A 23,802-nucleotide genomic window follows, 5' to 3' on the forward strand; every position below is an offset into this window, starting at 1 on the left:
TGAGGCAACTGCTAGCGCCACCCTGTGGCTATGGGGTGGAAGCAATCATGGAGGAGATGTGTGTGGGTGAGGCTGTGTGCCAATAAAACTTTATTTACAAATATGAAAGGGCTGCAGTCAGCCTGTACTGTAATTTGCTCGGTACTGTAATTTCCTGCTCAGTGGATACAGTGCTGGCCTGGTGGCTGACACCCCGGGGCATTCTCCAACTACCCTCACTTGCTGAGGATTCAGCCGTGTCCCCTCAGGACTCTGGACATCACTGAGCTCTCAAGTCCTTTCCAACTTTGAATGACATTAGCTGTGTGAAATCACAGAAACCAAGGAGATTTAGTCATGGAGTGCTTAAGATGGGAGCACTCAAGGGCTACTAGAAGTTTCTTTCATTCCACAGAGTAGGATATGCCAATTCTAATGATTAGCTCTACCTCCTTCATCATTTTGACCTAACGCAGCCCTTCTCACAAGTGGCAGGTGTGTAAAATATATCCCCTTTGATACGAGTTTTGAAATACGTTTAAGTTGAACTTTTGAAACTGACCAGACACTGCTCTAATTAATCGCCTTTCTAAATCAACTTGAAGGGCATGTCTCATAGACTCTGAGTAATAGTCCACAACCCCCTCTTTTTTATAATTATTTTTAAAAACATACAAGTGAAATGTGCTGGAGAAGGTTAGCTAGAGATTGTAAAGTGAGCATAAGAAGGGAGACATGTGGAATTTGCAAAGTCCTTTTCCCTCAAGTATCATTTTCAGTGTGGGATGCACAGTCAAGAATGTAAAATAAAAACGGGGTCAAGGACATCTGGAGAAACCTTTCTTGCAGTGGCCCTGTCTTAATGTGGGCGATTTATGGAAAGGAATTCAGGTCCCCTTTGGGTCTTTTCCAGCCATGTTCTCCTAAGAGAATTATAAAAGCATGATTAAGTAGGAAGTATAGCAATTAACAAGCAAATATGTCATGGCCAAAAACCAATTACCAACTAGGAGGGGGAGAGAGAAATGATTTAATGAACACTGTTTCTTTTGCACAGTCAATTCTCAAAGCTCAATTTTTGATTACGGTCATTAAAACCTGTTCAATGTCAGTCAAGTATCTCAGATAATAAAGCTCACCTCACCCCTTGCCCTGTCTCTCCTGCCTTCTGCTTCTGCCCTTTCTTGCCTCCTCTTTTCTGTTAATCTTCTCAGAAGGCCATTCAGACGTTCTGCTTCTGCTTCCTCCCCTCCCCTTGCACCTCCTTAAGCTCCATTACACATTCAGCACCTTCGCGCCCCTGAGCAGCCTCCCTGGCGTCCACCATGGCGTCCCCCCAAAGCATATTCCTGCAGACGTTGGTCGACTTCGCCATGGCCTACATGTTGTCATGTACGAGAGGTTGACCACTTCTGTTCTTTTTTAATCGCGCCCGAGGCAATGCCAACCACAGTATCACCTCCTTCACTATGTTGTGCAAATACCTCCCAAATTTAAATCTCTACATCCGATTCCTCTGCTAAGTCCAGCCTAGCAGACGGACCCGCCTACTTTGTAATCTCTTTGAACGCCTAAAGGCCACTGCATTTCAACATGTCCAGGGTCGTACTCGTGGTCTCTCCCCAGATCTTGCCCTGCCCAGCCAGTCTCATGAATCAAAAACCAAAGGTTCGTGTTTGGTGTCTCCCTTACCTGCCGTGTCCAATCAATTCATCAACAAATCCTGTTGATTTTCTCTTTGCAATATTTCTTTACTTGACCTTCTCCTATCCATCTCTGCACACAGCTTCCAGGGCCAAGCTTCCACATCCCTCGCTCTACAGCGGACATGTTCACTCGCTAAGAAAATCACTTCCGCTAATAAAGACGTCGAGGGGGGCAATGTGACAGGAGGGCAGCAGCTACTGCCTGACGCGCTAATCCAAAGAAAGCTGGAGCAGTTTGAGGAACAGTAGGCAAAGCAGGCTTCCAAATAAGGAGCACTCCATTCACACCGCAGATAAAGCACAATTTCCTCCTCTTCCCATTTTCTTTCACCCCCAAAAGAACGAGCATGCGAGCTAAGACAGGGTCCACTAAGGACAACAGGGCTGGAGTTGGAAAACATGGGCCCAGTGGGCCAGTGGACTTGGCCGCGCAGCCTTTCGGTGGGGTTTTCTGCTTTTTGGAGTCTATTGTCAGCACCCAATAAACAAGCTACAGCGGATGATGACAGAGATGAACAGTCTTGGTTTAAATCCCCGTGTCAGGCCTTGGGGTGAGTCCGTGTGAGTGAGGCCAGGTTCAGAAGCAGCAAAGACACACAGACAAGAATAAATGTCCAGTGTCAGTGGAACAAGGAGCCCAATCAAGGCGCCTGACCTCCGGCCCCGGGGGTGGGGGTGGGGTGGGGTGGGAGGCTGGCCACGGGGGGCGGGGGGGTGCCGGGGCCGGGGCCGCCTGGGTTACGGGTAGCCTCTCGCTCCCTCCCGCTCCGCAGACCTGGCGCTCGGGACGTCCTGAAATGGAGACGGCTGCGGTTGGGGGTGTGTTTTGAAACCTGTGAATGATTGACTGCGAGCCAGCCGAGGAGCCAGGGCGTGAACCCTCAACCCCAGAGTTCACAGGGCCCACGGCCCGCGGGGCCCAGCCCTTGCTCCCGCGGGACAGCCAGTTCTCATCAGGCGGCGGCTGGGCCGCAGAGAACGCGTCAGGCCGCCTGCCCGTCCCGGGCTCCGTTGCCAGGCCCCGACAGGTGTTTTTAATAAATTGCCAAGTCCGTCCAGCCTCCCTCGGAGGGACTGTTCGAGAGACGCACGCTGGGTGAGGAAGGGGTGAGAGCACAAGTGTGCACACCGATGTGCACGCGGGCAGCCCCGGCACGGAGGGCGTTGTGGCGACGCGCGGAGGCTGCGCCTTCTCCTGAGCTTGTGCCCTTAAAGTCGGGGGCCCCTCCGGGCCCGCTCCGGCTGGACGGAAACCCACGCACTCGGGACAGCGGCGCAGACGCAAAGTAAACCGGTTCCCTCAATGCCGTCAGACACGTCCCCGGGGGCCCGGCCAGCCGCGGGGGGCAGGAGGCGCCCCCTGCAGGGGGGCCGCTGTCAGGACACCCGGGCGAGTCGCGCGCCCGCCGTCCCCCTGGCCCGGGCTGGGCGACAGGCAGGAAGTTGTCCATCCTTGCTAATGACCGGCGGGGTGTCAGGTTTTCCCTTTCAACGCAGGAAGGACAGGAAGGCTCTGCTGATGTATTTGGGGGGTCTAATGAGATGGCCGCGTACAGTCCGGCGCCCTCCCGAGCCCTCAGGACAGGAAAGCCGGTACCTGGCGAATACATTTCCCAGAAACACTCCCCCCCCTTCGCGTGTTCTGTGGACAGAGCTTCTGAAGCCCATTTTCCCAGTCTTTTCTCCGACTGTGCCCACCTCAGCGCCTGGGTACTTTGGCCATTTGGCACGGGACAATTCCTTGTTGCCAACGGTTGTTCTGGCCTCTACCCACTCGAGACCTGTTGCAAGAACACAACTGGGGCAGCCAAACATGCTGCCGGGCCGCCTAACATCCCCCCGGGGACACGGTCACTCGGCTTCGAGAAGCCCCGGCCTAGGTGAACACTGAACTATCGCCCTTGCGTCATCACACAGCAAACTGTTATTCCCTCATGTCAGCACGCTGTGGTGATGACATTCCTCCCGCGCAGACTCTCCTCATGGGACCTTCCTGCCAATGTTCTACCCTTTCCTCTCGGCCCCAGGCTGTGGGCGATACAGTCAATGCCCCGTTTGCGAGCCTCCAGCTTCTCCTGGGATCTGCAGGCTTTCAGGAGCAAATACCCAGGAGATCGAATTCTAGGTATACCTGGAATTCAGATGGGAGACATTTTGGCACAAGTGCTATTAATATTTTAGAATCATTACTCCTGCAGAGAGAGAGCGAGAGAGAAACACTGAGGTTGTAATGTGTGTCTTTAAAAAAATGGTTCAAAGGAATTTACTCACGTCCCACAACATTTCTTTGCACTACAAAATAGAAACCCTGTGCCCTCACCTTCCACGCTGCCCTCGGGGCTCTCTCTACTGCTGGGAATTTGAGCTTCTCCCCAGCCTAAGGCGGGAGACCAGTGTTGTTCTTTAGGGTATTTTGCTCGTTTGCTTTTACCAACAGCTGGAGACACAGCTGCCTGGAACACGGGGGCTGCAGAGCCCAGCTCTCGGTCTCCTTTTTCTTTCTCTCCTCTTACACAATCCAGAAAAATCCACAAATTTTTGTTTCCCCTGAGGGAATTTTTTTCCCCTCTGTGAGAACACGAAGCTTCCTGGAGGTAAGGATTGTGCTCGATTATTACCTTCTATCTTTCATTAATTTCTGGCGCCTCACACAGTCCCGGGCTGGTTGCATGTCTGCAGGGGTGTCTACTAAAGACGAAGGGAGGGGGAAGGGAGGCGGGATGGCGGCCTCTCGGGCAGAACACAAGCCGCAAGCCGTGAAGCGCGGGTCTAGGGGATGGTGAGGGAGGGGTGGCTGAGAACTGGCGGCGCAGGAAAAGAGCCCACGGCGCTCAGCTCTCCGAGTGACACACGTTGCTGCTCCATAACGCCGCGAACCAGGACAGAGCGGTCTGCTCCGGGCCAGAGAGAGCAAGAGAGCCGAGAGCAAGAGCAGGCGGCGCCCTGCAGCCCCGCCCCACACCTGCCAGCGAAGCCCAGTGTTCGTCTTTTCGGTGCTTCCCCAGGCGAGTGGCCTCTTACCTTCTCTCTGTCACCTCAATGTCCACCTCTCAGAGGCTTCTCCAGTCTAGCGGTGTCTTTTTGATTGAAAAATGTGAAAAATACTAAGGACACAAAGAAAAAAAAAAAAAGCAAAATAAATCCCCACCGTTTTCCAGGAACCAGTGAATCAACGAGGCTTGCTCCTGCAGAGCCTGACTTCCGGCCCCGCGAAGCATGTGCCTTCACATCCTCATTCAAGACCTACTTCTTTATTCGCCATTAATGAGGAGTGTTGTGTATTTTTGAAGTGGGTTTAAAAGTCTTATTTTAGGAGAGGAGCCAAAAGGCCAGGTTCTCCCGCTCATTAACCTGCTCCATCAAGTTGAAACCACTGTTTCCTGCGGGAGAAAAACATACCTGGGAACAGAGTTACTATTTTAATTCTTTCCTTCTATGGCAAGACCCGTGTGTCCCCATTTCATCCGAATGAAAATTACTTGAGAATGTTTCCTCCCTGGTGCAATAGGGGCTTGACAATTTAATTCTGGTTGAGGAATCCGATTGCTTCCATCGGTCAAAGCAGCAGAAGCTAAACAAAGATGAAGCCCCAAAGGAAATCGCCCGTGATGGCGTCGGCAGCCCCGCGGGGGCGCTGCCAATCAGAGGCCCCAACCTTCTGGCCCCGGGCAGCCCGGCTTCCTCGGGCTTCCGCCGGCAGAGAGAGGCCGGCCCGTGGCCCTGCGCAGAGTTCGTCCACTCGCTTCGCCCCGCCATTTCCTTTCCACCGACGGAAGGGAACTTTGGGTTCGGTCTCTATGAATTGCGTTTGTTTTTCCACTCCAGGATTATGTTCTTTGGCTGGGAATTTGGGAATTCTGCCCCTGCCGGCCTCCGCCTGAAGGCCGTCCCTTCTCCGACCTCTCCAGGAGGGAGCTGGCGTGGGGGCCACTCAGGAGCCTTCTCGGCTTCCAGGGAACCCCCGGGGCCAAGGCTTCCTGCTCCCGGCCCTGGAGGGGGCCTCTTTCCGGACTCGGGGCTGAGCCGGTGCCCACATTTTAATGACAGGCCGGAGCCAAGTGCCTCTGCTGACTGGGAAAGCTGGGTGCTTGCTCTGGGCTTTGGGGTATAAAAAGCCCTGGCTGCTTCCACCGCGGCCTTGGGGGCCTGAGTTCAGTAGCCCACACGCTGCCATCAGTGGTCAAAATAGTCCGCCAACGTATGAGGAGCCTCCTGTGTGGTCTGCCTTGTGCAGACTCAATGAAAGACATAACCCCTGTCTCCCAGACCTGTGCCCTCAGAGCCTGGCAAGCACATGGAGGTAGGAGCGCGACAATCAATCACTGACCAACATCTGAAATGCAGTAAGACCTTGTTAATCCTCTGTGGCTGCTCCCAAAGAGCGTGTAATTCAAAGCAACTGCTGCTCTTGTCCGCCATTGTTCTCTCATGAAATAACTCAAAGCTGGCCACGGGAGGTTTATTTTTCCGGGTCCTTGGCATTTCCAATTTTCAGGAGATTGCTCTAATTTTATTTCTATGATTAAGTAACAAAGAATATTTTCCTGCATCCGCCAATCCCGTTCTCCGAAGAACTCATCGCTGGAGCCACGACGGCCTTGGCGTTTCTGATAGGAAAGCTGACTGTCACCCCGTCCGCCGACACTGTCACCTCCATCGGAAAGCTAAGCAGACTGGGGCCTCCATCCTATAAAGGAATTTCAGCTGATTGAACATGGGATATATGTTTCTTGCAGAAAGTTTTGAAAAAAAAAAGACTGACACAAAGAAAGACAAAAAGTATGCCCAGGGGACCACATGCAGAGAAAACACTGGTTTATTTACCTGGAGGGGATGCAGATCCCGATCCAGAAGAGATCAAGACAGACAGAGACACAGAGAGCGCTAGAGCACCTTATTATCTTTTCTTTTTGCTTAGCAAAAAGAAAAAAAAATAGTAATAAGTTGCTGCCTCCTTTTTACTAATTTGGATCCAGAATAGAGAATTCAGTCACTGTTGCAGCTTCTTTTCCACGAAGCAGGATGCATGAGAAAGAGACACAGCCCCCATTTCAACTCCTGAGCTAAAGAGAACCTGTTACAAGATGGCCTCCTGCGGGAGGTGAAAATACAGGCTGAGCCCCAAGGACAATCTTCTCTGTTCAGTGCTGTATTGGGGAGACGGAATTAAATCAGCGGTTCTCGACTTGGGGTCATTTTGTCCTCCAGAGGACACTGGCAATGTGTGAAGACATTTTTGGTTTCCCAACACGGTGGTTGGTGGTGGTGGCGGCGGCGGCAGTGGGGAGGGGCCCTGCGGGCATCCAGTGGGTAGAGGTCGAGGACGCTGCTCGGCACCGGCCACACGCAGGACAGCTCCCGGCAGAGCGGCCCGGCCTCGGATGTCACAGGGCTGGAGATAAGGATCTCCCACTTACTTGCGCTCACTCCATCCTCACCCATGGAGAGTCACACTCCAAGAGGCCGCAGGGACACAGAGCGACCACGAGACTGAGCCGGCCCTGGCGGGTGGGCGAATCCTGGGGCAGCGTAGTGTCTCTAAAGCACCGTGTGAGGCAAAATAAGTGAGAGAAAGTCTAGCGCCTGACACGTGGTGAGTGGCTCGATACAGGCCACTGTTACCATCATGGGCCAAGCCCCGTGACTTTTGACCCTGGGTTTCCAAAGTGCAGTGCGCATTTGACCTGCTCTTCAGCTGCAACCAAGTCCATGAAGGCTTCTCGGAAAGAAAAGGAAACATTTCTCAGAGTTCATTTGTGTTCTAAACAAGAGCAACACAGCATGTCAACGGAGGCCTTTTTTGGTGACCATTGTTTGGTAATCGTGGTAGAATCAAAGGGTCTAAAAAATGCTTCAGCCTGTAGTTGGCTTCCCTGGTGCTAAGCGTCTTCTAGTGACAAATGCTAAATGAATTTGTGGTAAATGTTGTAACGATATTCTATTGAATAGTTTTGCAGCCAAGTAAATCTTTGGCTTTAGAATTCTAGACAGCTATCATCTGGCTGTCCTGCCCAGCATTAACTAATCACCAGTGAAAAATACAAATGTCATTCACAAATCATATCAAAGACGGGAACAGCTGGAATCAAATTCAAGCGACTGCATCATTTTATCATCTTGACATTAATCATCCTACATGGACAGCAAGGCAATCTGGAGCAAAGAGTAATTTATGCTGCACTATAAACCTTAACCAGTTAAGCCTGGGACACTCTCCTCCTCCCTGCCTGCAACCCAGAACACCCCCTGGAGACTCAAGTGCAAGGATTACATGAAAATGTTTTATGAAACATTATTTATAAAGTAGCCAGGAGAGCTGGAAAAAAGAGCCCCAACCTACATACAAGGCTGACCCTGGAGCGGAAGGGTCAAAGACGGTGGCCCGTGGGCCAGTCCAGCCACTGCCTGTTTCTCTGCAGCCTGTGAGCTCAGGATGGGTTCTTGTATTTTCAAACAGTTGGAGCAAAAGCAAAAGAAAAATATTGGGTGACATGTGAAAATTAGATGAAATTAAAATGTCGGTGTCCATAAAGAAAGCTTCATTGGAAGCCAGCTACGTTTATTTGCTTAAATATTGTCATGCCACCACAGCAGAATGGGGTCCAAATGATTTATTATCTTGCCTTCTACAGAAAAATGTTTGCCTACCCTGATCTTGGAATCTAGGGTCTCGACACCATATTCTTCCCTATGCAATAACTACACACTTCACTAAATCTGTTGGGTTTTTCCTGTCTCCCTGCTACCCCCAGTAGGATAGCCCAATCTTCTGATGGGCAATTTCCTCGCCTCTGTTGTGGCTGGTCTTGGTGCACAGTGATTCCCAACTTACCCAACCAATAGGTCTGCTACTTCCACGGTATTGTCCCTTGACCTGCACCAGTGACTTCAAGGGGACCTTCCAACAACCAATCTTCCATGCATTCTTCTGACCAATGTCCGTGGAACACCTCCCCTTTCCGGGCACTGTGCTAGGCTCCACACAAGGTAGAAGAGGTCCTAGCAAGGATATTGGCAGCCATCTTAGAGACAACCACCCGCTAAGTCATTTGAAAGGGTAGAGTAATGAAATAGACACGTCTCTCTCTGCGCCAGCCATAGAGTGAGTGCCTTGAGGTAGAGGAACCAGCAGAGAGAAACCTTGAACAAGAGATGCTTTTAGAGCAGAGGGAGTGCAAGAAAAAGGCAGGGTCCCAGTAAGATGTGGGACTGCCGCAGTGCATGCTTGTCTCATTTGAGAGCAAGATCGTCCATTGAAACTGGAGATTTGGGCCTCCCCAGTGGCACAGAGGGTTAAGCGCAGTGCTGTGAAACTGTCTGCAGCCTCTGCAGCGCGGGTTCGATTCCCGGCCGGCCAGGGAGATAGCCACATGGAGCAGCAGACCTCTCCGGTCTCGTCCGGTGCTCCCCTCAGCTGTGTATTTTAGTAGATCTGCCTGTTCTGCTCCTCACTCTGTCTCTGGTGAATCCTCTCACCCTCCCGCACCTCTGGCCTGTACCCCAGTTCTTGTATGCATAAATAAATCTTTTTTAAAAAAAATCTTTTTTTAAATAAATCTTTAAAAAAAAAAAGATTTATTTATTTATTTATACAAGCACTGGGCACAGTCAGAAGCGCGGGAGGGTGAGAGAATTCACCAGAGCCAGAGCGGGGAGCAGAGCAGGCAGAAGGACTGAAGTACACTGCTGAGGGGAGCAGCGGGCGGCAGGGGAGGCCCTGCATAAATAAATCTTTAAAAAAAAAAAAAGAAACTGGAGATTTGACATAACCTTCACGATGCCCTTTTCCTTTACTCCAGTCCCCTCAGAGAACAAGCAAAATCGTGGGCTCCAGGTGAAGCCAAATCACAGGCAAATGAGTCATTAACCTGGGATATATTCACCCCAAGGTACTTTTCAATAATTGAACAATATTCAGCAATTTGATAGGAAGAATATTCAAATCCTGAGCGTCTGCTTTGGGACCAAAGGCAGGAGACCTGGGATGCCTGACACCATCACTTTGTCCACAATTCCAGCAACCATTGGCCCTTGGGTTCAGCCACACAACCAGGAGGTGCTCTTTGCCAGCTTTGTGTGCATTTCGTCCCCAAGGTCAAGTTGGTCTGCTAGTCCGGGGAGACATAGAAGTTGCTGTTGTAGAAGGGTGTTTTGAAAGAAGTTGGATATTTTGGAGCTGCTTGGCCCCTTCTGCGACCCCAAGGAAGATGGAGGCAGGGACCCCTTCGGCTCTGAGCTGAGAGAAAGATGACATGTAGAGAGACATGCTTCTGGGGAGATTCTGGAAGAAACTATCCCAAAGCACTTCCCATCCAGGCTTGGAAGCACATGGCTCCACTTTCTCAGCAGAAACACTTTCGGAGCAAATTAAATGAAAAATGGTTAGACACTGCGGGAGGCTACTTTGGATTTTTACCATGGCATGTCGGTCAGTGCTGCCCCCACCGATTCAGCTCTTCCCTTTCCTTGAATTCACTTTGCTACTTTACATTTATAGGCAAGTTTGTAATTTCTAAAGACATACAAGCATCTGATTTTGTTTGTACACCCCTGTTAAACCATTTGAACAACAAATTCATGGAGCCTTGACATATATACAGCGTGTCTTGCTTGTATACTATTGCTATTTTAATGGCGATGAGAACAAATTCTTGATAATGTCAAATTAAGCACCATTCAAAATGCAAGAACTTTTACAAAGAAAGGAACTTTCAGAACTGAGTTTAACTCAAACATTTGTCTGCTATTTTTCCAGTTAATGATATTGACATTTTACTATATTAGTTCATTAGAGCATGAAACTTCCTGTCTTATTTTTGAAAAGCTATTTTAGTACTTCGTATAAAAGTAACTCTATACCACTGGGACACGGTGAATGCAGTGAAACGATCAAGAACTCAGTGGGAAAGAAACCATTTCAAATGCTGATCATTATTTTAAATGGAGCCCATTTTAGCCCTCTCGCCTCACAGAGGCAGCCCACGCTTTTCTCCAAATAGGAGCCTCGCGGTATCTCTGAACAATAGAGTGGTACAGAGTAGACTTTTTTGTTGTTGACTTGTTTTGTTTTATTTGAAACAAATAGGCCCAGCCTATCTATTATATACAAGAACCGAAACCACCAATTGCTCATCGTTCAAAAAAAAAATTAGCACCGGGCCTCCCCGGTGGCACAGCGGTTGAGCGCCACGCTGTGAAGCTGTCCACAGCCTCTGCAGTGCCGGTTCGATTTCCCGCCAGCCAGGGAGAATCCCACATGGCACGGCAGACCTCTTCTGCCTCGCCCACTAGCTCCCCTCAGCATTGTATTTCTATTGTCTGCCTGTTCTGTTCCCCGCTCTGTTTCTGGTGAATCCTCTCACCCTCCTGCACATCTGGCCTGTATCCCGGTTCTTGTATAAAATAAATAAATAAATCTTTTAAAAAAAAAAAAAGGCAACGTAAGATTTGGAGAAAAAAAATTAGCACCATAAAATAAACAGAAGTGAAGTGAAATGAGATGTAAATTAAAATAAAAACTTAGACTTTATCAACTGTTCTTCAAGCTAAGAATTGGTATCTCCCTCCTGTGTCAAGGGCCCACAAGCATTTTCTGTAAAGGGCCAAAGAGAAATAATTTTGGCTTTGCAGCAGTATAGTCTCTGTTACAACTCTTCAATGTTGCTTTTGTAGGCAAAAGTAGCCACAGATAATATGTAAACAAATGGGCGTGGTGGTGTTTCAATAAAGCTTTATTTACAAATACAAGCAGAGGGCCATATTTGACATAAAGGTTGTCATTTGCCAACTTATACTCCTTTTTATGAAATAATACCTAGGATCATTCTATTCTGCTAAGCAGTTTAAAAATCTTCAGTCATTATACTAAAAATTAAATAAAACAACATGACTCTAACCCTGGCTAGGACGTTCAGAAGGTGCTAGAAGAAGCCTATCATTAATGGACACTTTTGCCTTTTTCCATGAGATTGTTTGTTTTTAACTGAAACAAAACCTCTGTCACATTAGGCACAACACAGTCCATTAGGGTTCCGTGCTTATTGAGTTAATCATGTAGGATAAATATTTTTTAAAACAACATACATGGGAAGTCTTTTCCGAAAAATAAAAGGCTCTTTTTATTTCTGAGATTACACACCTTTCTTTGGAATGTCATTTTCCCTAAATCCAATTCCTTCTCCCAATAAGAACCATCGAGACTGTCAGTGTTATGCACTTCTTAAAAATTAAAAATATTTCTATGCATGCATTGTCATAGAACTCCAAAAGGCCACCAAGGAGAGATAAGGTAGAATAGAAACCACTGAAGTGCAAGACAGAGTGAACAAACCAAGGACAGCTTTTGAAGGCGGGGGAGGGGTGCAGGAGGGGAGGTGCGAGCCCTTTCAACCAACTGGCTGTTGAGTTGCTTTATTACATCTCTGAAAAGGAGCCTCTCCTGGCCCAGGGACCCTCCTGGGTGAGGTCAGGAGTGCAATTGTTGGCGAGGAATCCAGGCGCTTGGAGCAGGTGCGCTGTGCTGACGTGCAGCGGCAGAAGAGACACGCAGCACCCGTGGCCCAGCCCCGCGAGTGCAGATGTGGGGCACACAGCGCACACCCCGCGCTGGTGGACTGGAGACTGGAGAGCACTGAGGCCCAGGCAGGACTGGCTGGAGCCTGCTGGGCAAGCTGGGGAGGGCAGGCAAGGCGCAGGGAGTGACAATGACCCCTCACTCAGCCATCAAGGTGCATTGGGCCAACGCTGTGAGCTGATGCTTACAATCACTTCTGGGGCTGCCTGGCACCCTTGGCGCCACTGGGCACCCACTAGCAGTTTGCACAGAGTGGGTTCCTGGTTAGTGAGGCACCTAGAATCTCTGAAACCCGAAACAAATGCCCTGAGTGTGACTTGACCCCTGCAAGCCAGCAGCAATCCTGCCTCACCCCATGGAGGGCAGCGCTGCTCTCCGGTCTCCGTAGGGCTGCTGGGACATGCTGTGTGATGCTGGGCAGCTCGGGTGGTTTCTCTGTGCCTTAGTCTCCTTGCCTTACAGAAAATGGGGGAAGCAGTTTTACCTGATTCATAGGGCTGTGGAAACAACTAATAAGCTCCTCCTCCACGTGCTGTTGGGGTGGTCACTCTTTGCACTACCCAGACTTCACCCCTCTGGACTCTTTCTATTGTTTCTCTTCTGTGTCTCACGCGGCTGTGGCGTCTGGGCCATGCTGGTGCCGGAGAGGCCCGCTGTCCCCAGGACAGCACAGACAGCCATCTGCAGCCCACGCCTCTCATCACCCTCCTGGATGAGGCTCCCACAGCTTGAGCCTCATGCACATGGTCTGAGTGCTTCCGACGCCCCCACCCTGAAACCCTAAGCTGGGATTAGTGTCTTTACGAAAGCTACCCAGAGAGCACCTGCGCCCTCATTTCGCCATGAGGACACCAGAGTGTGACCCTGACGAGGGCGTTGGAGAATGCCACCATGCTGGTGCCTGACCTCAGACGCCCAGCTTCCAGAACCGTGGAAATCCATTCTAAGCCACCACACCGGTGGTATCCTGCTGTTGCAGCCGAGCGGACTAAGACTACCCCATGCCCCATCCTGCCCCAGGGCCAGCTACCAGCGACGAGGAGAAGTACCTGAGTCCCGATGCCCACGGGAACTCTCCACACTGGCCAGCCCTAAGTCTATGCATCCTGCTTCGCCCCCTCCTTTCTGGAAAAACCACAAGAAAGGCTCTGCCTGGGCTTTTCCTTGACTCCGAGGCCTGACGGACTCGGGCCCTGCTCGTCCAGTATGCTGCGGGGCCTGTTTCTTGAACTCTGTTTAAAAACAACCCTGGATACATTTTAACACATCACGCTTCTCCAGCACCTGCACCCCACATTCTTTATGGGACTGTCCATGATCATATGACAAGCGACCACAAACCTGGCAGCCGAAAACAACAAGCATTATTATCATCCAGGTTTTCTGCGAGTCGGGAGTCCCAGCAATGGCTTAGCTGGAACCTCTGCTCATGGCTTGTCACGAGTCTGCAACCAAGTCACCCAAAGGCCTGACTGGAGAAAGATCTGCTTCTAAGTTCGCATGGCTGTGGTGGGATTCAGTTCCCAGAAGGTGGTTGAACTCAGGACCTCCATTCTTCAGTGGCTAGTGCCTGGAGATCTCCCTCAGTTCTTTGCTATATGGGTGTCTCCAACATGGCGGCTTGCTTCCTCAAAATGTGCAAGCTCAGAAAGCTTGGCAAAACAGAAGTCACTGTCATATGTAACCTACTCACAGAAGTGATAGCTCATCTCCTTTGCAGTATTTTATTGGTCAGGAGGCACAAATAGGTCCAGCCCTGACCCGGGGGAGAGGAACACACAATACCAGGAGGCAGGGATTGTTGGGCGCCTTCTTAGAAACTCCCGAATACAGCAATCACCCCTCTTTCATCACTGGCCCATAAGTGTGAGGTGGGACTTCCCTCATTCCGGGGTGGGACATGTGATTGGGTCTCAGCTAATCAGAACTCCACAAGCCCCTGGCTTTGTGACTCTGATTAGTTCCAGGCATCAATGAGACTCTTCTCCATGGCCCTGAACCTAAGAAGGGGCAAAAGTCCAGACCCACTGCCTCCATCTTGCTACCACATGAAGTTTGAGGCAGAACCAATGTAGTAAAGTAGATGGAGCCAAGAGATAGAAGGGGGGCCTCCCTGGTGGTGCAAGGGGTTAAGTGTCACACTATGAAGCTTTCTGCAGCCTCTGCAGCACAAGTTCGATCTCCGGCCAGCCAGGGAGCTACCCACATGGCATAGCAGACCTCTCCTGACTTGCCCACTGCTCCCCTCAGCAGTGTACTTTGGTTAATCTGCCTGTTCTGTTCCCTACTCTGTCTCTGGTGAATCCTCTCACCCTGCCACATCTCTGGCTTGTACCCCAACTCTTGTATGCATAAATAAATAAATTTAAAAAAAAAGAAATAGAAGGGGAGGAAAGGAGGAGGAAAAGAGATTGTTTGAAAGCTAAACAATCCAATGTGGCTAGAAACAGTCACCTCCCCACGAGGCCAAAGGGCGTCTCAACAGCCATAGGCCTGTCCATCCTCCGCCCTTCTGAAAACCTGAGCTAAAGAGAGAAGACCCCTCATTTCTGATGAACAAGAAACAGCCAACCTCCCATTTAACAAATAAAAAGGCAACGTGCACTACTTGGCCAAAGTAGACACAGAATAAGACATTTTCATTTCTAAAAATAAAGTTACATACAGTCCTCTGAGGTGTTTGCCAGCTAATATTTAGAACCGAGGATTTAAAAATAATCAGCATCCATGAAAAGTAAGCTCTCCCTCCTTTTTTTCTTAATGCTTTTTTGACCAAAAGTGTTTCATAGACTGAACTTTCTAATGAGGGAGTATTTATATGACATACCAAAGCAGATGTGAGTCTCATTTTATGAAATCCAAACCCAGATGGTCTTTTCTTTCCATTGTCTTATGTAATTTATATGAAAGCAGAACATGAAAAAAATTCAAATGTAATTTCTTTTCCACCATTTATGCTTAATGGCCCTATAATCACTTTCATGGCCTCAGTTTCTCTGCCGAGTCTCCAGAGGGTCTGCAGATTAGCTCATGTCACAGAGGTGCTTTCCAGCAATTGGAAATGCCCAGCCAGAGTGGAAATGTCTGTTATCATGAAACATGCATTTCCAATTTAGCTTATTCCACCATGTGTCCTCCGCAGAGAGTCCAAAATACTCTTCTAATTCGAATCAGCCCAGAGGGTATAAACTGAAAGAAAGACTCGTCGATGGGAAGAAAATAAAATAAAATAAAAGACTGACCCTGAACTCAACTCCTTTCAATGAGTTTTCTTGGGGAACATTCTATCTCGTTTGGTCATCTGTGGGGTGGGGGAATGGCAAAGACTGAGGGATGAAAGAGAAGAGGAGAGAAAGGATTCAGAGAGGTGTCTAGGAATGTCTTTTGCTCGAGAATTCCTGGAATATGATGGAGGGAGAGGGTTTAATTTTTCCACTTGGCTTAGTGACAGTTTCTGCCACCTTCCCAGACATTACCTTGACAACCAATTCATGCTATGTTCTCGAGAATTCGTTAGCAGGCTCAGAACAGAATAATAACACCCATTTAGTGATCCCCTATTTAAAACTATTTGTAAATGTTGGCTTCAAACAGTCCAAGAGGCATTTGGAGTTCCGTGGACTGCATTAAATTGTACTGTGTGATGTAGTGTATTTTCCAGCACCTCATAAATTGTGCACTGTTCATATATTCACAGTGGAGAGATATCTTGGATTCGCTTTGAAATTAAAAATATTCTTCTCATTTCTCCTTGAATCCCATTCCCCACATTCCCAAGCATGTGAGTGATTGAGTGAACGAAGAAGAACTAGTTTCCAGAATTGTTTTCATCCACCAAACAGTGACCAGATACCAAGAGAGATGGGGGGAGGGGGCCGAGTCAGTGATTTAGGGTCCAAACGACCGTAGATAAGTGCAGGTAAGCAGGTCTGGGCTGCTCAAAGGAAATTAATATCAGAGCTCTGGGCACCTGCGGTCTGGAAATTTCCATAAGCCAAGAAGAGCCTGGCATTTGAATGCATTTGAATGTTTTCTGAGCACAAAATCCTCTGTGCATTTTCACTCAAGGCATTTAGTGTTTTGTATTTTCCTCTTTGTGCTTCTAAAACTAAGTGCAAAGAAAAAAAAAAAGCTTTTTCACATTTGCAGGCAGCAGCTAAGAAGCAACAAGAGAGTTTAAAAAAATTTACACACCATTAAACTCAGAGTCCCTGCTAACACTTGAGCCTTTATGACAGATGCTGAAAATATGTCCCGCGGAAAGGCGCCAGAGCAGGTCAAGTCCTCCGCCGCTTCGCTCTTTTAAGTTTGTTTTTTCAGGAGATGGACCTTAAAGCGTCTTATATTTCCCGTCCACCGACTCTGTCCTCCGACAGCACCCTGATTCCCCCGACAGTGTTCTGTCAGCAAACAGAAGTCAATAAAAGCCAGGTCTACCCAGCAGGTCCCGAGACTCCAGCCCTTTCTGGGCGCCAACAGCTGGGTGTCACTGGCCCTGCCTCCGGCCAGCCCCGCTGGACTTGACTGTGAACAGAGGCCCGAGGAAACTTCCGTGGCTAAGGATTATGAATCAGAACAGTTGAAGACCCTGAGGGTGTGCTTGCCTCTCCTGGGGGGCGGGAGGGTGGACCTGCCTGGGCTCGGGGGGCCTCTGAATGCCAATGAAAAGCATCCACGCAGCTCCGGCCAGAGTGGACCCTTGCACTTTGTCAGCCTCGGGAGTCGGAAGCAAAACCTTCATGGCCTTGGGAAACTGTCCATCCAACCGGCCTGAAGTCCCCGCCCAATTGCAATTTCACCAGGCACAAAGGCCCACTTTTTTCTTATTTATTTACTTAGCTGCCACCCCAGCTCCAGTTTCCACGGGGAGGTTCTGATGCCCCACAGCAGCGTGACCCACTGATCAGCTCACCATTAGAAAGAAATTGACCTCTTTTTCTAATCGAAAAAGAAACAAGGACATTTGGCAGCCGAATGATTTATATCTCATAGGCAGCTTCACATATTTTTAGAGTTATATCAGTGACTAAAACCGCACAGTAAATACCTCCAGATCCAGAGAACTCTTAATTTTTTTAAACACAAACCTTCAAATCTAAGAAATGTTGTGGTCATTTCCATAAGACACAATTGATTTTAATAACTAAATTACCCCCAAAGAGAGCCTTAATGAGTACCACCGCTCCCCCTCAACGGAAATAATTCTGAATTTTAAGATCATCTAAACATAAAGGTAGAGGATCTGATCATTTTTTATGTAAATAACATCTTGTAGGTTTCAGCAGCCTGCCATTTCCATAGCAAATGCATTTTGGTAGTGAAACCATATTTTCCCCATTAGAAATTTTGTTTTAAACGAACCCTTACCCATAAAAGAAAAGATAAGCATCTAATTGGAGAACCCTGGGAGTTTCAAGTTAGCAATTTTATCGCGCGGCTTGCTGCCATCTTAGGCTGAAAATGTCTGGCTCTCCGCACACAAAAGCACACTGCTTTTCTGCTTGTCATGTTTTTAACTTTAATCTCTGCTATAAAAAAAAATGGCATTGTTGGCCCTTGAAAAGCTTCCCTTGTTAAAAGGAAATATAATAACCTTTCCTGCATGGAGCCAGGTGTCCTGCAGGCACAAGGCTGGCGAGAGAGCCGAGATCCGTCTCCGAGGGCTACGCCCGGGTGATCTGGCTGGGTCGCAGGCCAGACGCCCAAGACACTGGGCTGGGGGACAGCTGGGCAGACCGCACCATCTCACACAACGGAGCCGGGCTGTGGGGGCAACTGCGGGGAGATTAGGAAAATACCACAAGCTTGGTCTCGCGTGGGAAAGGCGTGGTGTTTACTAGCTTCATGAGGTGGCGCGCTTTCGTCTCTATACAAAGTCCCCGGTAAATTCCAACATGACCAGCATTATAAAGGTCGGCAACGGAAACGCTGGGCTGTGCTGCATGATCCCCAGTGGCAAAGGCTAGGAAGAACCAACATTCGTGATGACTTCTAAGAAAATACGGTGCGAGTGTAATTTGAGGAGACTTTGCAGCCATAATTTTTAGCGCAGTAGTGAAAGCGCCTCGTGACACCTCCTCCCCCGCCCAAACTCCCGAGGAGAACCGGCCAGGGTGAAAAAGAGGAAAGGTCAGCGGGGAAATGAAGAGTGTGGCCATCGGCGGCAACTGGCCGTGCCCGGGAGCGGGGAACAGAGAGCAGAGCACGTGCTGCGCGGGCGGCTTCTAGGACCCCGGCGAAGGCGCCTGGAAGGACAGTGCTTTCCGGGCCGCTGCACCTTCAGGGTGGCCCTCGGGCCTGGGGTTTGACGCTCAGACAGACCTTCCCATTTCATCTGGCTCTTGCTCAACACAGTGGGCACGCATCCGGATGTGGAGACTGCTGCCCCGCTGGCGAATCTGGAAGTGGTCATCTGGATTGGCCCAGGCCCAGGCCCCCCGGACGCGGACGTGGACGCGGACGCACGGATGAGGAAGGAAGCGCGCGCACACTCTCTCCTAAGGACACTGGTTTGGCAAAACTCATAGAGCAAACCCTCTGCTACCCGCTCATTTGGGAGGCGGGGTGGGGCGGCCATCTAGCTGCCCAGGCTAAGACGGCCTCAGCCTCATGCCTCCGTTTTCTGTAAAATAAAAGACGATAATATACATTCACTTTGAATTTTAAAAATCAATCAATTCCACAAATTGGGAAAATGCATTTTGTTTGACAGTCTAAAACAGGAGCGGGCAAACTTTGCAAAGACTCCAAGAATGAATATTTTGGGCCCCGCAGGTCATATAATCCCTGTCTGAACACTCGCCTTTGCTATTGTACAAACGAAAACGCATGACCTGGTTGTATTCCAATAAAACCTTATTTACACAAACAGGAAGAAAGCAGAATTTGGTCAGCGGGCCATGTTTTGCTGACACGTGGTCTACAACAGCCCTGCGTGATAGGACTTGAGAGGGAGACCTGGGAAGTGCGCCCCGAGCTGTAGGTCTGGTGTATTTTATCTACCTCGGTCAGAGCAGCAATTTGCTGAGGTAACATTGCGTCCACTCCTTCTTGGAGAACAAGACGTCAGCAAGGACCAGCTGTAGGTGACTCTGGAATTTGATTCCAGAGTCATCTGGGTAGAAGTCCCAGGCTCTAGGAGTTTCGTGGACTCTTTGATTTATACGTGACTCCACATTTGCAGGCAGCAGCTAAGACGCAACATGGAGTTTAAAAAAAAAAGCTTACACACCATTAAACTCAGAGATGAAGGAAAAGGTGTGACAGGAGGAAAAGCCAGATATTTGTGGAAGAACATCCCAGGCTGGGTGCTCGGTTTCGAGCAATGGAAGGTCAACTCTGAGTCTCTTAAAGAGAAGAGTGATTGACTGGAAGTTGAAAGTGGAGTTGATAGGCTCCATATAGACATCGGCCCAGATGATCAAGCAGGGTGGGGGGGTGGGAACAAGACGATCTGGTAACAGAGCAAAACCTGTACTGGTGTTCACACCCTGCTTGTCTGATTTCTTTTAACCCTCCCGGCTTGTCTCCATCCCCTCTCAGCGAAGGCCCCTCAGCTCAGGAAGCGCAGACCTGGGGTGAGTAGGGGGCTCTGAGGGCCACCAAGTGTAGCCACCGCCCTGAGGGCATACAAGCTAACAGGGAAGCAATGATCAGGTAAGAACAACAGTAAAAGCCGTAGTCATATAACAGCGCCCATAAAATGCTAATAGAAGTAACAAAAAAAGAGCAATTAGTCCCGCAAGAGGGGCACAGGGGAACTTTATAGAAGTGTCCCTATTGCCTGAGAAATGTTTTACTTCCTCACCTTTTTGTGTCTCAGTTCCCAAGCCAGATTGGAAGTTATTCAAGCATACGGAGTGTGATTCCTAACCACTTCAGAGAAGAGCTCCAGCGCGGTGAGGGAATGCCCAGGGCAGACATCTCGCCTGGCGCGAGGGTGCGCCTCAGCTTCCGGCCCGCCACGATTTCGGAAGTCAAGGGCATCTGACTCAACCCATAAAAGGCAGTCTTCAGTGCCAGCTTACTTTGATTTTACAGGGGAAAATATCCAAGTTTGATACTTTGAATCATGGCATTTCACACACTACTTATTCCCAGGTTAATAAAATGCAAACTAGCTCTCTTTGAGGTAACTGCTTTCATTGTCAGTGGTGACGTCCTTCTGCAGTTTCACTGAATTTGGTGGAACTGTTTAACTTACACCAAGAAACTAGGGATTTTGGAGTGTAGCCTATAAGAAGATTTAATTAGTTCGCTGTAATCAGTCAAATCATAATGTCCCTGTTTCAAATTCTTTAAGTCTGTAGAAAAGTTCCTTTTGGAAACCAGATACTTTGTGCTGTTTCCTGGAGTTTTCCTTTTGCTGTTGCAAAAGTTGAGGTCTCTGCAATTAAATTAGTGCAAAGTGTGATTCTCTGTAGGGAAAGCTAGCTCCTCCCAAGCGGGGGCTGGGGTCAGAATCACCTGGGGGGGTTTGACCTGGTACAGATGTCCCCAGGAAATTCGAATTCCCTTGATTTCAGTGGGGGCCCGTGCCCAAGGAAATGCCAGGTACTTTGAGCTGTGTGTGGATTTCCCCCGAAGGAAAGGTGGAGACCCCGGGTTTAGGGAGTAAGGTTAGCTTGAAGCTTGCACCGAGTATCCAGGCGTGCACACCCTGATGGCGTGCTCACAACAGAGTCCAGTTCTTGGCCTTTCCTGAAGTGGGGTGTCTGATGGACAGTGAGAATGTCCTCCTTCCCAGCAGCACCTACAACACACAGATGAGTCTTTAGGTTTCTAGTGGACAGTCTCCAAGTCATCCATCCCTTCTCCATCCCGCCGACATCACCCGGTTCTGCCACCACCAACGAAAGCTCAGCTTATTTGAACTTTCTTGATGAGAGGGGCAGCCCCTGGCATCTCAGCAGCTCATTTACAAACCATCTCTTTGGCTTCTGATTTCAAATGGCCAGTTTTCTCCATCTTGATTTTCACTAGCTTTGCTTTCAGAGATTTTCAAGTCTTGATCCACTGTATAAAAGCCTTCCTGTCCTGGAGCTTCTTTGCATCAACTGTAACAGCTGGCCCCAACAGCTGATTCTTCTAGAACAAATGGGACTGTGAGTAACTATGCTAGTTTCCCTTAAAATAATCCCCTATCTTTCAAATATGCCAATACCTACCTCATATTATCAAGACTAACCCCCTCCCTAGCAAGACACCTGCATCGGAGCCTACATTTTCAGGTTTTTTCCTTAAGTTTTGCACATCTTTTTATTTGGTTATTGAGTGTGGCCATCAGGGCCAATCAATCCATCTTTCTGGGTCTAGTTCTAACTTTTTCTGGAAATATTTGATTTATTTAGAGCTCCCTAAAGTTGGTCTTCTCTACTAGAGGTAGGGAAAAACATAAATGACACTTTGTAAGTAAGCACATGCTTAGCAGAAGTACAGAATATCCTTTTAGATCAATATTCCCTTATGTAATATGATTAATATAGAACAGAATATTTCTCATTCTTGTCATCTGAATTTTTTTATTATGGATACTTTTTATTACTGGTTCTATTTTTAGCATTCATCATGGATTCATAGTCATTACTGACTCAACCTTGTGGCAAAAAACAGTATTTCACACCCACCTTGTATTCCCCTCCATGAAGATATAAAATCTGATGCCCACAAAATGCTCTTCTAATGGAAAATTTTATTAGAACCCCAAATCTGGGCATTCGGGGTGCATAGTAAGGACTTCTACATAAATGGTGCCAACTGGCTTCCTGGTCACTGAGGTGATAGAGCTAGAATGATTTTTCTATCTAAGGTCATGACTTCATATGGCTATTTCCATGATAAAGCTAATACCAGTAAGTTCCTTTTAAAACTTTTTGCATCTAAATGTTTAATCCTTATTTTTTTGTAGAACATAACAAGCTTTTAATGCCTTTTCCCGGGCTATTATTATATCTCTTATTCCTGGAATTCTCCATACATCTTTTTTTTTTTAAGATTTATTTATTTATGTATACAAGCACTGGGTACAGTCAGAAGCGCAGGAGGGTGAGAGAATCCACCAGAGCCAGAGCTGGGGGCAGAACAGGCAGAAGGACCAAAGTACACTGCTGAGGGGAGCAGCGGGCGGCAGGAGAGGTCTGCACGCCATGTGGGACCCTCCTCTGGTGGCCGGGGATCGAACTGGCACTGCAGAGGCTGCGGGCAGCTTTGCAACCCAGCACTCAACCGCTGCGCCACCGGGGAGGCCCTCCATACATCTTTTTAACCAGTATTTTATAATCAATCTTTTGATCTGTATGTGTCAATTGGGAATTTTAAAATCCACCTCACTGGGTTGTTGTAAGGACTGGGTGAGCTAATAAAGTGAAACTGTTTTTATAAATTGTCCTTTGTTGATTAGCGTACTGATGTAGAAAAACAATCAAATAGCTTTCACGAAAGGAAAACTGGGGAGAAGACATAGTTCAGTTGAAGCTAAATAGTTTTGAATATATTCACAGCTAGTCCGACATGTAATCACTTTTCTCTCTTCTCCTGTCTTTACAAGTTTAAAGACATAATGAGATACAAGATCTGGTCTGTTGAAATATACTTCAATAGCACTTTTTAAAAAAAAAAAACAAAGCAAGCACTGTCTTCTGACAGGTAGATGAAATAAACTCTGATGTCATTTTCAGTCTTAACCATCTATGATTCCAGGGCTGTAGAGTTGCATCTTTCTCAAGAGGTAAATATCTCTGTACTTGAAACACATTTTTTCATGAGGGGACCACAAGGAGCATGAGGAACAAAAGGTAGAATCCTAGGAAATCAAGGGAGCGCTTCACAGAAGCGTGGAGAGGCCTTGTTGACATGCAGGCATAGCAATGAGAGGACACATCAAAGCTTCCTGAAGCCTGGGCTTTATTTGAGAATTTTTTAACCCTATGATTTACAAAAATATGAAATCAATGTACTATACCACATTAAAAGAATGAAAAAACTCACATGATCATCTCTATTGATGCAGAAGAAACATTTGACAAAAATTCAACAGACGGTTGTGATTAAAACACATCAAAAACTAGAAATAATCAGAACATAATAAAAGCCATATATGGAAAAACTCACAGCTAACCTCAGACTCATGGTAAAAGGCTGGAAACTTTTCCTAAGATCAGAAACAAAGCAAAGATCCCCACTTTTACCACTTCTATTCAACATAATACTGGAAGTTTTAGCCAGAGTAACTAGGCAAGAAAAAGAAATAAAAAGCATCCCAACTAGACAGGAAGAACTAACATTATTCTTGTTCACAGATGGCATGATCTCAAATATTAAAAACCCTGAACATTCCACTTTAAAAAAAAAAACAAAAACAAAGACTTCAAATCATCAAAGTTGGCCAACCCAAAATCAGTATGCAAAAACCAGTTTGTTTCTATATGCTCAAAAATGAACACTATGAAAGGAAATTAAAAAACAATTCCTCTTAACAAAATCATCAAAATATTAGGAATAAACTTACCCAGGGGTTGGGAGAGGCGGAAAGAGGAGCTGGTGCTG

This window comes from Talpa occidentalis, unplaced genomic scaffold (genome assembly GCF_014898055.3).
Source record: "Talpa occidentalis isolate TD23 unplaced genomic scaffold, MPIMG_talOcc4v2.1 talOcc4.15, whole genome shotgun sequence".
In the NCBI taxonomy this organism is placed as follows: Eukaryota; Metazoa; Chordata; class Mammalia; order Eulipotyphla; family Talpidae; genus Talpa; species Talpa occidentalis.